We start from the raw sequence: 13940 nt of genomic DNA, 5'->3' as shown, positions 1-13940 counted from the left end.
TAGAATAACAAACAAACATTAAGGACGACAACATAGAAGAAAAAAAGAGAAAAAGATCATAGTGCAACTAAAAACAAAAAATCACTGATAAGGTATGCAAGAAATGATAGCAGTTTAATACAATGAATAAAAATAAATATAAAAACAACAAACACTTGATTGTTGGGCAAGAGACACTTATAAAGCAATGGCATCCAGTGGGGATAAAATTGAAACCCTACTTACAGCAAGGCTGATAAATGATAAATGATGATCGATCTAGCTGCTTTTTTGCCTCAGCTCTAAGAGCTCCCCGGCACTTGCTCGTGACTTCCCCTGCCTCTGCCTCTAGTGGTGACGTCACCGAGTATCGCAAGACCTTCTGGTCTGCGTGTATTGCATCGGTGAGTCCCCCGGCAGCACTGGGCTCAGGCTGTTGCCTGTCTCACTACCTGCTCACTTGCTGACTCGTGGGTGTGTGGCCAGCGGCGTTCTCCGGCGGTGTGGAGCTCCAGGAGGCTGAGCTGTGACATCTTGCTCCCAGGCTTCTGATTTGGATAGTGACATTGTGCTACGGGCTTACATTTATCAGCCTTGCTGTAAGTAGGGTTTCAATTTTATCCCCACTGGATGCCATTGCTTTGTGTCTCTTGCCCAACAATCAAGTGTTTGTTGTTTTTATATTTATTTTTATTCATTGTATTAAACTGCTATCATTTCTTGCATACCTTATCAGTGATTTTTTGTTTTTAGTTGCACTATGATCTTTTTCTCTTTTTTTCTTCTATGTTGTCGTCCTTAATGTTTGTTTGTTATTCAATGAGACTTCATTGAAGATACTACCTTGGATCTCATCCCAGCTGCATTGGACTATATTCGGTCAGGCTATAATTTCTATTTTTTTGTAGACGCCGGTTTATGTGTTTTTACTGTGATTAGGATAGAATACCTGACACAGTATGCTGATGTTTTCAGAACGTATACAATACTTTTTTATATACGCTGTATAATAAACCCGAAAAAATTAAAAGTGTGCATTTATTCTACATGTATTATGTTAGTATGGTTTACAGTCAGCACAAAAGTACAGAAAGTCAAAACATTTACAGTAGGATGGTGTACAGAACAGTTAGTCAGGCCTGCACAACTCCAGTCCTCGAGGGCGGCAAACAGGCCCGGTTTTCAGGATAACCTTGAAAATCGGGCCTGTTTGCGGCCCTCGGGGACTGGAATTGTGCAGGTCCTGTGTACAGTAAGTAAAAACATTTCTTTATTAATACAAGTTAAAACACGCAACATCTCCTTTATTAAAGAACAGAAAGTCAAAACATTTACAAAAACAGTTGAACAGTCACGCAAATTCCATCCCCACCAGATTGTCCTTCCAGGGCCGATGCCTTGTATGGCGCAAAATGCCATTAATGGAGTCCCGAACGATTTTCATTAAAGGATCTGTAATTGAAAAATAGCGCCGCAATTCCTCCACAATAGTCCTTCTTAAATTTTCAGGAAGCGCCCTTTTTTCGCGATTTCCTTCGTAGTTTACATTTTTGGCCCACCCGCAGTACACCAAGTAGGACACGTGGTGCTTAAAAATTAACATGGCATACTTCTGGGGTAAACCAGCACTCATCACCCTATACTTCTCCCTGAGTGCCGGTTGCAGCTCGCGCAGGATGATGTCGGGCACGTATCGATGCAAGCGTATGTAGGTTGGGTTCTGTGAGCGGGTGTGCTTGTGGCGGCGTGCGAGGGTAGGTTGTCTGGGAGGAAGCTTTCCTCCTTTCTTGGTCGCCGTGTTGTCTCCTGGTGTGGTCTTGACGGGGTTGTCATGTTATCCTCCTCCTCAACGGCATGCATGTACACAAATTCTTCTGGTGGAGGGGGTGCGCTTGGTGTTGTAAGGCAGTCGAAGGTCCGATTCATCACATCCATGCCACCCTCCTGCTCCGGCGTCGGGGATACAGGGGCATTAACACCGAGCAAATTATGTATCTCCGCTATGTCAGTCTCTATCTTCTCCATCCGTCAATCCATCTTCTCCATCCGTTGATCCATCTTCTGCATCCGTTGATCCATATTTAGCATGGTGTCCAGAAGCAGATCTATCTTTACCAGCACAGTAGAGTTCCCGGGGATATCAACACTTAACCCATTCAGCATGCGGTCTAACAAGCTGGTTCTTGTGCATGGCGTGCTGTGGACATCTGGGTGGATGGGTGCTATGGAGGATGAGATGGGGGTTCCATGGAGAGAAGCGGCAGTGTCGTCGAAGTAGGATGGAGGAGGTGACCTGTGGATTTCCGGGAGAGGAGTAGCGGCAGCGTCGTCGAAAAGGGATGGAGAAAGTGACCTGTGGATTTCCGGGCGAGAAGCGGCAGAGTCGTCTAAGCATAATGGAGAAAGTGACCCGTGGATTTCAGGGGCACCAGCGGCAGCGGCGTCGAAGAGCAGTGGCGAAAATGGCCTGTGGGTTTCCGGGAGAGCGGCGGCAGCGTCGTGGACGAGTAGTGGATAAGATGGGCTGTAGATTTGCAGGAGAGCGGCGGCAGAGTCGTCGAAGCATAAACGAGGAAGTGGCCTGCGGGTTCGATGGGTTGGCTGCCATTTGTTTTACGTTGAGTGTACATCACCGTATTTCTTCTTGACATAATAAGGCTTACGTGTATTAAAACCCTTAGCCTTTGGGGTCAGCAGAAGGTTTTCTTTATTAGCCTTAACCTGTCGCTTTGGCCTTGACTTGGAAACGGCTGCCGCCTTTCGCTTTTTCTGTGTGACAAGCACGGCAGAGGCGAGTGGATTCCTGTATCCGTAGAATCGGGGTTGATCCATGGAAGCAGATGGCACAATGCAGTATCTGGACAAGGGCAAGTTCAGATAAAGATCATCGAGTGGTGGGCTATGCAAAGTGTGTAACCTTTGATGCATGGCGACGAGGTACAGGTGTTGAAAGTGGGCGTACTCCAATGTGAGTCATTAACGTATAAATACACCATCCATTTTGTGGATTCACTGCACATTGAATACACAGACTAAACATCGAATATACATTCTTGTGCTTGTATTTCTTTCTACTCACAGCAATGCCTGTTAAAAAGATTTCAAAGGATCTCAGCATGAGAATTAAGGAGATGTACACGAGTGGACACCGAATTGCAGATATCCAACACTGGTTAGCTGCTTCTGGCCTCGTTGTGCCATCAACCACCGTGTGCTATCATGCACACGGAAAAACCAGACAGACAATGCACGAGGACACCATCGGTAACTAACGCGTAAGTATATTTATGAAAAAGAAAAAATGTGAACAAGCGCTAAAGACTAAAACACCAATGTGACAAGTAAAAAAAAAATATATATAGGCTGCCTAGTAATACTGTGGCGGCGTGCGAGGCCTGTCAAGCAAGGGTGCTGATCCCCTGAGGAGTAGAGGATTATCCAATGAACTTTTGGCGCCAGGTTTTTCTTTGTAAGTATATTTATATTTATATTACTATATAATACAGTATACCTATTATTGTTTATATTGCTGCATATTAATAGAACTATATATTGTTGTAACGTACGTGCCCGTCACAAACAAGGAGGGACCCCGATACTGAGGTGGGATGGGTAACAAACTGCACCCACAGCTACGGGGACACGCCTGGAAAGTGGAAAATAGGCGTCTGGAACCGTCTGGGAGTATAAGATAAAATAAGATACTCGCCAGACGAGAAGGGAGATTCCAGAGGATAGGTGGTACCGAGGGCCTGATGTCCAGAGCCGGGAGGTAGGTAGGAATCCGCGAACTGAGGTGAAGGGGTCGAGAAATCCAAGAGGTCAGGATACAAGCCAAGGGCAGGAGACGAGAGCGGATCCACAGCCAGCCGGTTCGGTACGCAAGGGATCACTAAAGAGAAAAAGAGACAGGAACTGAGACAGACGCCACAGGAAACGCTGGGGAAACCAGCGTAGCCGCTACAGCACGGCGAAGACGAAGTCTGCAGGAACAAGGAAAGCAGCGCCGGGGCTGCTATGCAAGAAGGCCTTGGGATGCCAGGGACTGGAAGCAGGATACAAGGCACAAAGAGCCCAGTAGGCCAAACACGGAGTCTGTGACAAGCACAGTTACTTGCAACCTGGATTGCAAAATCTATGTCCAGCAACTTCCTGAGGGCGGGGCAGGCACTAAATAGCACAGGAGGCCAATTAGGCCAGAGCTGCACAGGAGGCAGCAGGAGGCAGGTGATTGCAGAGGCAGGGAATAGATTGTCTGGAACCTGCAAAGCTCCGGATGGAAGGGATTCCTGACAATTGTGTAGATCTATCTAATTTTATAGTTATTTCGGTATATTTATATAACTACAGTATATATTGTTTATATTGCTGCATATTAATAGAAAAATATTTTGTGTAGATCTATCTAATTTTATAGTTATTTCTGTATATTTTTATAACAACAGTATATATATTGCTGCATATTAATTAATTAATACCGGATTGTTGTTTTTCTGTACATTGTAGGGAGACAACTCTTCTGGTCGACAAAATAAGTGAGGAGAATGATGAGAAGAGTGCATTAAGGGTCAAATAAACTCTGCAGGAAAATCACAATCTCACTGTATCCGAGACCAGCATAAAGAAGATGAGACGCAGAATTGGATGGAAATATGGACGTGTGAGGTTAGTACTAGACAGTACAGAGGTAAAAGTGTTGTTTAAGAAACTGTACTGTGCCTCTAAAATTATTTATTCCTTGTCATTACAGAGCGTACCCTATGATAAGGGACGTTAACAAGATCAAGAGAGTGGTCCAGGCCCAGGCATGGATCGACAGTGGAGAAACTTTCCAGGATTGCATTTTCACTGACGAGTCTACTGTTTCGCTGGAGAGATTTGCATTCCACAAAAAAGGTCGCATATCTATGAAGCCACGTCCAAAACACCCAGTGAAGATGCATGTGTGGGGTGCCATCTCTAGGCGTGGACCAGGATGCATCGTCATCTTTGAAGGTACAGTAAAATGTATGTCACTCGCTTTTGCCTTATGCACTGTACTATACCAATGTGCAGTTTTTTGAGCACTTTTCTTTTCTTGTTATAGGAATCATGAATAAAGCTTTCTTCCAAGAGAAAATTGTGCCTGAGATTGTGGAATACATCACACGTGAGTTCCCGGATGGTCACCGTTTCTACCAGGACAATGATCCGAAGCACACCGTGTCAACAGCGCATATCCTTGAGCGCGGTATCAACTGGGTGAAGACGCCAGTGGAGTAAGTGCGGTAACCGTGTCTCATTTTTCCCCACTGTTTTTACTGTGTACTGTATCTCTTAAACTAATTGTCCTTTTTTTCCAATGACAGATCGCCAGACTTCAATCCTATCGAAATGGTCTGGCATCAGCTGAAGGACCATATCCGAAAAGTCGTGAAACCCTCAAAAAAGGATGAGTTGGAGCAAGGCATACTGAGTTTTTGAAACGATGTACTCACCGTGGAACGATGCAATAAATATATTGACCATATTGTGACTGTGTTGCCCATTGTGATCGCGCGTAATGGGCAAGCGCCAGGAAGGTAGTATGGTATAGTACTGTACTGTAGTATTGTAAGTACAGTATGATACAGGTAAGTATGGCACAGATTTTTTCTTTCCTAGTAGTCAGAGTATACAGTAGTTCCAGTATAGACTAGTTTGACAGTACTAACTGCATACTGTAGTCCAATATGGAGTAGCTATACAGTACACAATGCCATAATACAGTATGCACCCAACTGCTCAATTTTTTTCTTTCCAGAGAGAGCAGCACCAGCCATCTGGTTACAAAGTATTTAACAGTAGTCAGAGAATACAGTAGTTCCAGTATAGACTTGTTTGACAGTATTATACAGCACACAATGCCATAATACAGTATGCACATAACTGCACTAATTTTTTGTTTTCTTGTCTTTTCAGAAAAAAAAAAGGATGGACTGGGGGAGAGGGGGGGTATCGTGTAAAGTTTGTGAACTGTTTGTACAGTATCTAAACTGCAGTCATGATGTACACAAAACCTCTCCTCTCTCATTGAACTACTGTAATGTACACAGAATGAGGAAGAAGATAAAGACGGAAAAAATTATATATATATATATATATATATATATATATATCACAAAAAGAGAAAAAATATTAGCGCCAACCTAACACTATATTATATAATATCTCTATAAAAATAAAAGGTGATTGTAAAAATAAAAGTAAAAATAATACAGATAAGAATAAAAAACCTATGCTAAGCACAGTGGATAGAATAAAAATGAATGTGTTAATAAAATGCATAAAAAATACATAAAAAAAGAAAATGTCCAGAAAAATATATATAAAAAAATATATACAAATCCCAAGATATTCCAATTGCTATCCAAAAGAGTCTCTGCAGCCCGAATGAAGGGAACACCACTTCCTTGAGGATATCTACAAAAACACAGAAAAAACAGGCGCACTCATAGCGTAAAATTGTATAACAATAAATTTATGGAATAAGGGATAAAAATACACACTCACAAACAGAGCTGAATAAAATGCATTTTTGAGTACAACTCAGCCCGTTCAGACGCAGGAACCCAAAGAGGAGGACTTCGGTGTGATGTCCGCGGTGTGTCTTGCCACAATAGCCCCTCTATGTTCCAGCAGGGACCGAAAGCCACGAGGGACGCCGCCTTCCCCTTGCTCCGGCGCTACACAGAGCATACACTGAATCAAATCTCGCGTGAGCTCGATGACGTCAGCGAGGTTTCAGCCGGAGAGAGTTCACAATGTAAACAGAAACTTGAATGTCTGAATGGCTGGTAGCAAAATGCTAGCAACGCAGCAAAAGTGCAATATATGCAGATGAGTGTCAGTATAAAATATACAAACTGGACAGTAGGCTCCACAGCAATCTCTACGCGTTTCGTCTCGAACGAGACTTCATCAGGAGTAATAGCATAGGCATTAAACACAGTTATATAGTACATAAGACCAATCAGAGCATAGAAGACAGAGGATTAGTAATGAGATACACATGATGAGTAATAGGGTTGGATTAACCCCCATATATGCCAAAGCACACATAGATACGGATTCACAATTTTAATCCTAAGGACCAAATATATTATTGCATATAGTATTAAGCGCTTCAACTAGTGCATTAATTATATATCACAATTGTAAAACAAAAATTAAGCACACAAGTTAGCCAAAAAGGTTAACCAAAAAGATTAAGTAGAATGTCATTGGTAGATAACTTGCATAGTAACATATATATATAAATACATATAATGCAAGAAACAGATGTCAATACATGGTAAACAATACCCTAAGTATAAAGAGATAGCTGAATAACCACTAAATGTAGAAGGAAATAAAATAGGTATTATAGAGACTCAGAGGGACCCAGGTGCAAAAAATAAGACAAAGGAGCTAACAAAAAAGCTGAAAATGTGTAATAAATATAATATAAAAATATATATATAAAAAAATATATATATATATATAAAAAATATATATGTAAAGAGGGAAAGGAGACAGGGGAAGAAAAAGAGGTGTATGAATGAGAAATAAAAAATGTATGAATAAAGGTGAAAATATAAATAAAAATGAAAAAAAAAAAGTACATAAAAGTGGCAATTTAAAAATAAAAATAAAGATATAAATGTAATAAAAAATGTGTGAACAATGAAGGATACTGGACCAATGGTGGTCACGCAAGCAAAGTCAATGGTACCCATATAAATGATGTAGATTAGGCCAAGTTAAGAATGAACAAATGATTTGGTATATAAATGTAAAAATACTGAGCCACTGTGGTGTAATGGTGCCCACACGGAAGGAACGAAATAAATCGTTCAACCCAGACCTCCCTGCTACGCACCAAACTCACAGTAGACAAAATGATGTAACTAGACTACTGTACTGATATCTATTGTGTCATTGAGACCCCCAATGTACCAAGTACATATATCCAGTAGGTCTCCCTGACACACAATTTTTTGAACCTATCACCCTCCGAAAGGGAAGGTGAGATGGCCTCGATACCAAAGATGGACAGATAGCAGGGATCCTTATTATGCATAATATCAAAATGTCGTGATAGACAGTGCGACTGAAGGCCATGTTTGACATTTCTACGATGCTCGAGAAATCTAGTACTAATCGTCCTAGACGTGCGGCCCACATACTGTAGGCCGCAACGACAGGAAATAAGATATATAATGTATGTACTAAGACAATTAATATGATGTTTGATTTCATGTTCAGAGCTGTTAGAAAAGGATTTAAAGGTGTTAATTTTACTTAGATGCCCACAAGTGATACACCTAGTTCTACCACAGGAAAAGTTACCCTTTTTAGATGTTAGAGGTGGTGGTTTAATGGTTGGCTTAAGTCTACTTGGGGCAAGCATGGTCTTTAGGCATCTTGCTTTTTTAAAGACAATAGGAGCTCGTGTTGGCACCCTGGGACCTAAAATAGGATAATTTTGAATAATGTTCCAGTGCCTATTGATAATATGTTTGACCTGATAGGCCAGTCTATTGTACTTACTGCACCGACACACTTTATTCGAGCAAATACCCGGTATGTACCTGGCAGATACCTGGAATGCGCCACTCCTCACCTCTAACAAGCCCCGTTGCATTTGCCTTCCCAGCCTGGGTTCATGCCTGGCTGATGGGCGGCTGATCTGTTAAATGATAATGATTAGGATTTAATAGGCTGCAATGCTTCGCGTGTCTAACAGATGGCATAAATTCATGAATTGTAATGCAGTATATATATATATACTGTGCAGTATTGCAGCCAGCGGGAATAAAATGCTTCAATCCCTGCTTGGAAAATAACTCAATGCACTCGGGCAGAAAACAGTCACAAACCTCAATACACCCGGGTATACCCGAATTCGTGGGACTAGCCAAGCTCGAATAAAGTGTGTCGCCAGTGTAGTAATGAACTTAGGAAAAGAATGCAAAGGATTCCCGCTAAATCTGTCCACCGCTGGATCAAGGCCAGCATGATCAGATCTGGTCCTGGACCCCTTGAGTAGAGCACTCCTATCAATACTTTGAGCGTCATCAAACGCCCTCTGCACCACCGTTCCATCATACCCCTTTTGGAGAAACTTATTAATTAAGTCTCTCCTTGATCACAGAAATCCGAGTTAAGGGAACAATTGCGGCGAATCCTAAAGAATTGGCTTCTGGGGATGTTGTTCAACCACTTTTTGTAGTGGTTGCTACCGTATTGCAGGTACCCATTGGTGGAGACAGGTTTAAAGTGTGTTTTACTATGTATCCTCATGTCCGACCTATCAATGAACAGCTCAAGATCTAGAAATACCACCGTATTTTTTTACTCCTTCATTTTGGCTTTTCATAGATAGGTCACTATTAGTAGATACTAATTCTAGATTACCCAGTGGAGAAGATTTATTAGAGACTGGACAGTTAATGACAGAAACTGTGGGTTCAGATGAATGATCTTTAGATCTTGCCATAGCTTTTTCTCCAGGAATGGACTTAGATTTATAATTATCCTGAGAACTTGTTTTCGTAATCTTTTCATATGATCTTGATCTATATCTATTATAATCCCTGCTGTTACTTCTATACTTAGATCTATTGGATTTCCCATAATTGCCAGATTTATAATAGTCACCTTTTTTTCTCCAGTCCCTCACTCTGTCATTTGCGTAATCATCCTTGTCTCTTGCTGGTCTGGTATTCTATGGTCGTTTCATAGATGACATTATTATCATTTGGGATGGTGATAAGGGCCAACTGAAAGATATACTGGAATCATTTAATGATAACAACATGGGGCTTAAATTTACCCACACCATACATCCAGATACGGTGGTATTTCTAGATCTTGAGCTGTTCATTGATAGGTCGGACATGAGGATACATAGTAAAACACACTTTAAACCTGTCTCCACCAATGGGTACCTGCAATACGGTAGCAACCACTACAAAAAGTGGTTGAACAACATCCCTAGAAGCCAATTCTTTAGGATTCGCCGTAATTGTTCCCTCAACTCGGATTTCTGTGATCAAGGAGAGACCTTAATTAATAAGTTTCTCCAAAAGGGGTATGATGGAACGGTGGTGCAGAGGGCGTTTGATGACGCTCAAAGTATTGATAGGAGTGCTCTACTCAAGAGGTCCAGGACCAGATCTGATCATGCTGGCCTTGATCCAGCGGTGGACAGATTTAGCGGGAATCCTTTGCATTCTTTTCCTAAGTTCATTACTAAGTACAATAGACTGGCCTATCAGGTCAAACATATTATCAATAGGCACTGGAACATTATTCAAAATTATCCTATTTTAGGTCCCAGGGTGCCAACACGAGCTCCTATCGTCTTTAAAAAAGCAAGATGCCTAAAGACCATGATTGCCCCAAGTAGACTTAAGCCAACTATTAAACCACCACCTCTAACATCTAAAAAGGGTAACTTTTCCTGTGGTAGAACTAGGTGTATCACTTGTGGGCATCTAAGTAAAATTAACACCTTTAAATCCTTTTCTAACGGCTCTGAACATGAAATCAAACATCATATTAATTGTCTTAGTACATACATTATATATCTTATTTCCTGTCGTTGCGGCCTACAGTATGTGGGCCGCACGTCTAGGACGATTAGTACTAGATTTCTCGAGCATCGTAGAAATGTCAAACATGGCCTTCAGTCGCACTGTCTATCACGACATTTTGATATTATGCATAATAAGGATCCCTGCTATCTGTCCATCTTTGGTATCGAGGCCATCTTACCTTCCCTTTCGGAGGGTGATAGGTTCAAAAAATTGTGTGTCAGGGAGACCTACTGGATATATGTACTTGGTACATTGGTTCCGGGGGGTCTCAATGACACAATAGATATCAGTACAGTAGTCTAGTTACATCATTTTGTCTACTGTGAGGTTTGGTGCGTAGCAGGGAGGTCTGGGTTGAACGATTTATTTCGTTCCTTCCGTGTGGGCACCATTACACCACAGTGGCTCAGTATTTTTACATTTACAGGCATACCCCGCTTTAAGGACACTCACTTTAAGTACACTCGCGAGTAAGTACATATCGCCCAATAGTCAAATGGCAGCTCACGCATGCGCCTGTCACCACGTCCTGAACAGCAAAGTTGAACTCCTTACCTGCACCAAAGCTGTGCGCAAGCGGGGAGACTATAGAACCTGTTACAAATGCGTTATTTACATCAGTTAAGCACATATATGACGATTGCAGTACAGTACATGCATCGATAAGTGGAAAAAAAGGGAGTGCTTCACTTTAAGTACATTTTCGCTTTACATACATGCCGCGGTCCCATTGCGTACGTTAATGTGGGGTATGCCTGTATATACCAAATCATTTGTTCATTCTTAACTTGGCCTAATCTACATCATTTATATGGGTACCATTGACTTTGCTTGCGTGACCACCATTGGTCCAGTATCCTTTATTGTTCACACATTTTTTATTACATTTATATCTTTATTTTTATTTGCCACTTTTATGTACTTTTTTTTTTTTCATTTTTATTTATATTTTCACCTTTATTCATACATTTTTTATTTCTCATTCATACACCTCTTTTTCTTCCCCTGTCTCCTTTCCCTCTTTACATATATATTTTTTATATATATTTTTTTTTTATATATATATTTTTATATTATATTTATTACACATTTTCAGCTTTTTTGTTAGCTCCTTTGTCTTATTTTTTGCACCTGGGTCCCTCTGAGTCTCTATAATACCTATTTTATCTCCTTCTACATTTAGTGGTTATTCAGCTATCTCTTTATACTTAGGGTATTGTTTACCATGTATTGACATCTGTTTCTTGCATTATATGTATTATATATATATATATATGTTACTATGCAAGTTATCTACCAATGACATTCTACTTAATCTTTTTGGTTAACCTTTTTGGCTAACTTGTGTGCTTAATTTTTGTTTTACAATTGTGATATATAATTAATGCACTAGTTGAAGCGCTTAATACTATATGCAATAATATATTTGGTCCTTAGGATTAAAATTGTGAATCCGTATCTATGTGTGCTTTGGCATATATGGGGGTTAATCCAAGCCTATTACTCATCATGTGTATCTCATTACTAATCCTCTGTCTTCTATGCTCTGATTGGTCTTATGTACTATATAACTGTGTTTAATGCCTATGCTATTACTCCTGATGAAGTCTCGTTCGAGACGAAACACGTAGAGATTGCTGTGGAGCCTACTGTCCAGTTTGTATATTTTATACTGACACTCATCTGCATATATTGCACTTTTGCTGTGTTGCTAGCATTTTGCTACCAGCCATTCAGACATTCAAGTTTCTGTTTACATTGTGAACTCTCTCCGGCTGAAACCTCGCTGACGTCATCGAGCTCACGCGAGATTTGATTCAGTGTATGCTCTGTGTAGCGCCGGAGCAAGGGGAAGGCGGCGTCCCTCGTGGCTTTCGGTCCCTGCTGGAACATAGAGGGGCTATTGTGGCAAGACACACCGCGGACATCCCGCGGACATCACACCGAAGTCCTCCTCTTTGGGTTCCTGCGTCTGAACGGGCTGAGTTGTACTCAAAAATGCATTTTATTCAGCTCTGTTTGTGAGTGTGTATTTTTATACCTTATTCCATAAATTTATTGTTATACAATTTTACGCTATGAGTGCGCCTGTTTTTTCTGTGTTTTTGTGTATATATATATATATATATATATATTTATATTATTAATTAATATTATCAACATTGTGCATTATTCATGATTCATGATTATCCACCGGCCCTCAATTTCCATCTGACAGAAGAACTGAATAAAGACTGCATTTTGTATTATTCATGATTATTTTTATATTTGTTTTTTTTTGTTTCTGATAAAATAAATATTTCTTTACATTCATGATAATCATAATCATTGACAAACCCCCCTCCCCCCACACACCTACGCCAAAGAAAAAGAAAGAATGACAAAAGGTAGCCCAAGCACGCTGCCTATGGGTCACACTCGACTCCTCTCTCACATTCGCCCCTCACATTCAAAACATTTCTAAAACGTGTCGCTTTTTCCTCCGCAATATAACAAAGATACACCCTTTCCTCTGTTGCTCGACTGCTAAAACTCTGACTCAGGCCCTCATTCTCTCCAGTCTTGATTACTGTAACCTCCTGCTGTCCGGCCTTCCTGCCTCTCACCTGTCTCCCCTACAATCTATCCTAAATGCTGCTGCCAGAATCACTCTACTCTTTCCTAGATCTGTCTCAGCATCACCCCTCATGAAATCCCTCTCCTGGCTTCCGATCAAATCCCGCATCTCACACTCCATTCTTCTCCTCACTTTTAAAGCTCTACACTCTTCTGCCCCTCCTTACATCTCAGCCCTAATTTCTCGCTATGCACCATCCGGATTCTTGCGTTCTGCTCAAGGATGTCTTCTTTCTACCCCCTTTGTATCTAAAGCCCTCTCCCGCCTTAAACCTTTTTCACTGACTGCCCCACACCTCTGGAATGCCCTTCCCCTCAGTACCCAACTAGCACCCTCTCTATCCACCTTTAAGACCCACCTTAAGACACACTTGCTTAAAGAAGCATATGAAAAGCACTGTTGATATTCTGAACACATGATACATATAGCTTGGCCCCCTGCAGACGCACTTACCAGAACTCCCTCCTACTGTCTGTACTGCACCGACACACTTTATTCGAGCAAATACCCGGTATGTACCTGGCAGATACCTGGAATGCGCCACTCCTCACCTCTGACAAGCCCCGTTGCATTTGCCTTCCCAGCCTGGGTTCATGCCTGGCTGATGGGCGGCTGATCTGTTAAATGATAATGATTAGGATTTAATAGGCTGCAATGCTTCGCGTGTCTACCAGATGGCATAAATTCATGAATTGTAATGCAGTATATATATATATACTGTGCAGTATTGCAGCCAGCGGGAA

The 13940-nt window shown here is 41.2% G+C and overlaps 1 protein-coding gene across 7 annotated transcripts in view; it reads right to left on the bottom strand.

Annotated features, from left to right (window-relative positions):
* Window positions 1–13940, bottom strand: part of SLC12A7 (solute carrier family 12 member 7) — a 623740-nt gene that overhangs the window by 516937 nt on the left and 92863 nt on the right. The window contains exon 1 of one of the 7 annotated variants that reach the window (XM_075586362.1): window positions 8603–8674. The exons of the other annotated variants lie outside the window; for them this stretch is intronic. The gene's annotated coding sequence lies outside the window, so the exon portion shown is untranslated. Of the gene's footprint in view, window positions 1–8602; window positions 8675–13940 lie in introns of those variants that run through there. 7 annotated transcript variants of the gene reach the window in all.

This window comes from Ascaphus truei, chromosome 2, assembly GCF_040206685.1.
Source record: "Ascaphus truei isolate aAscTru1 chromosome 2, aAscTru1.hap1, whole genome shotgun sequence".
Lineage (NCBI taxonomy): Eukaryota > Metazoa > Chordata > Amphibia > Anura > Ascaphidae > Ascaphus > Ascaphus truei.
This window is presented reverse-complemented; position numbering and strand designations above follow the sequence as displayed.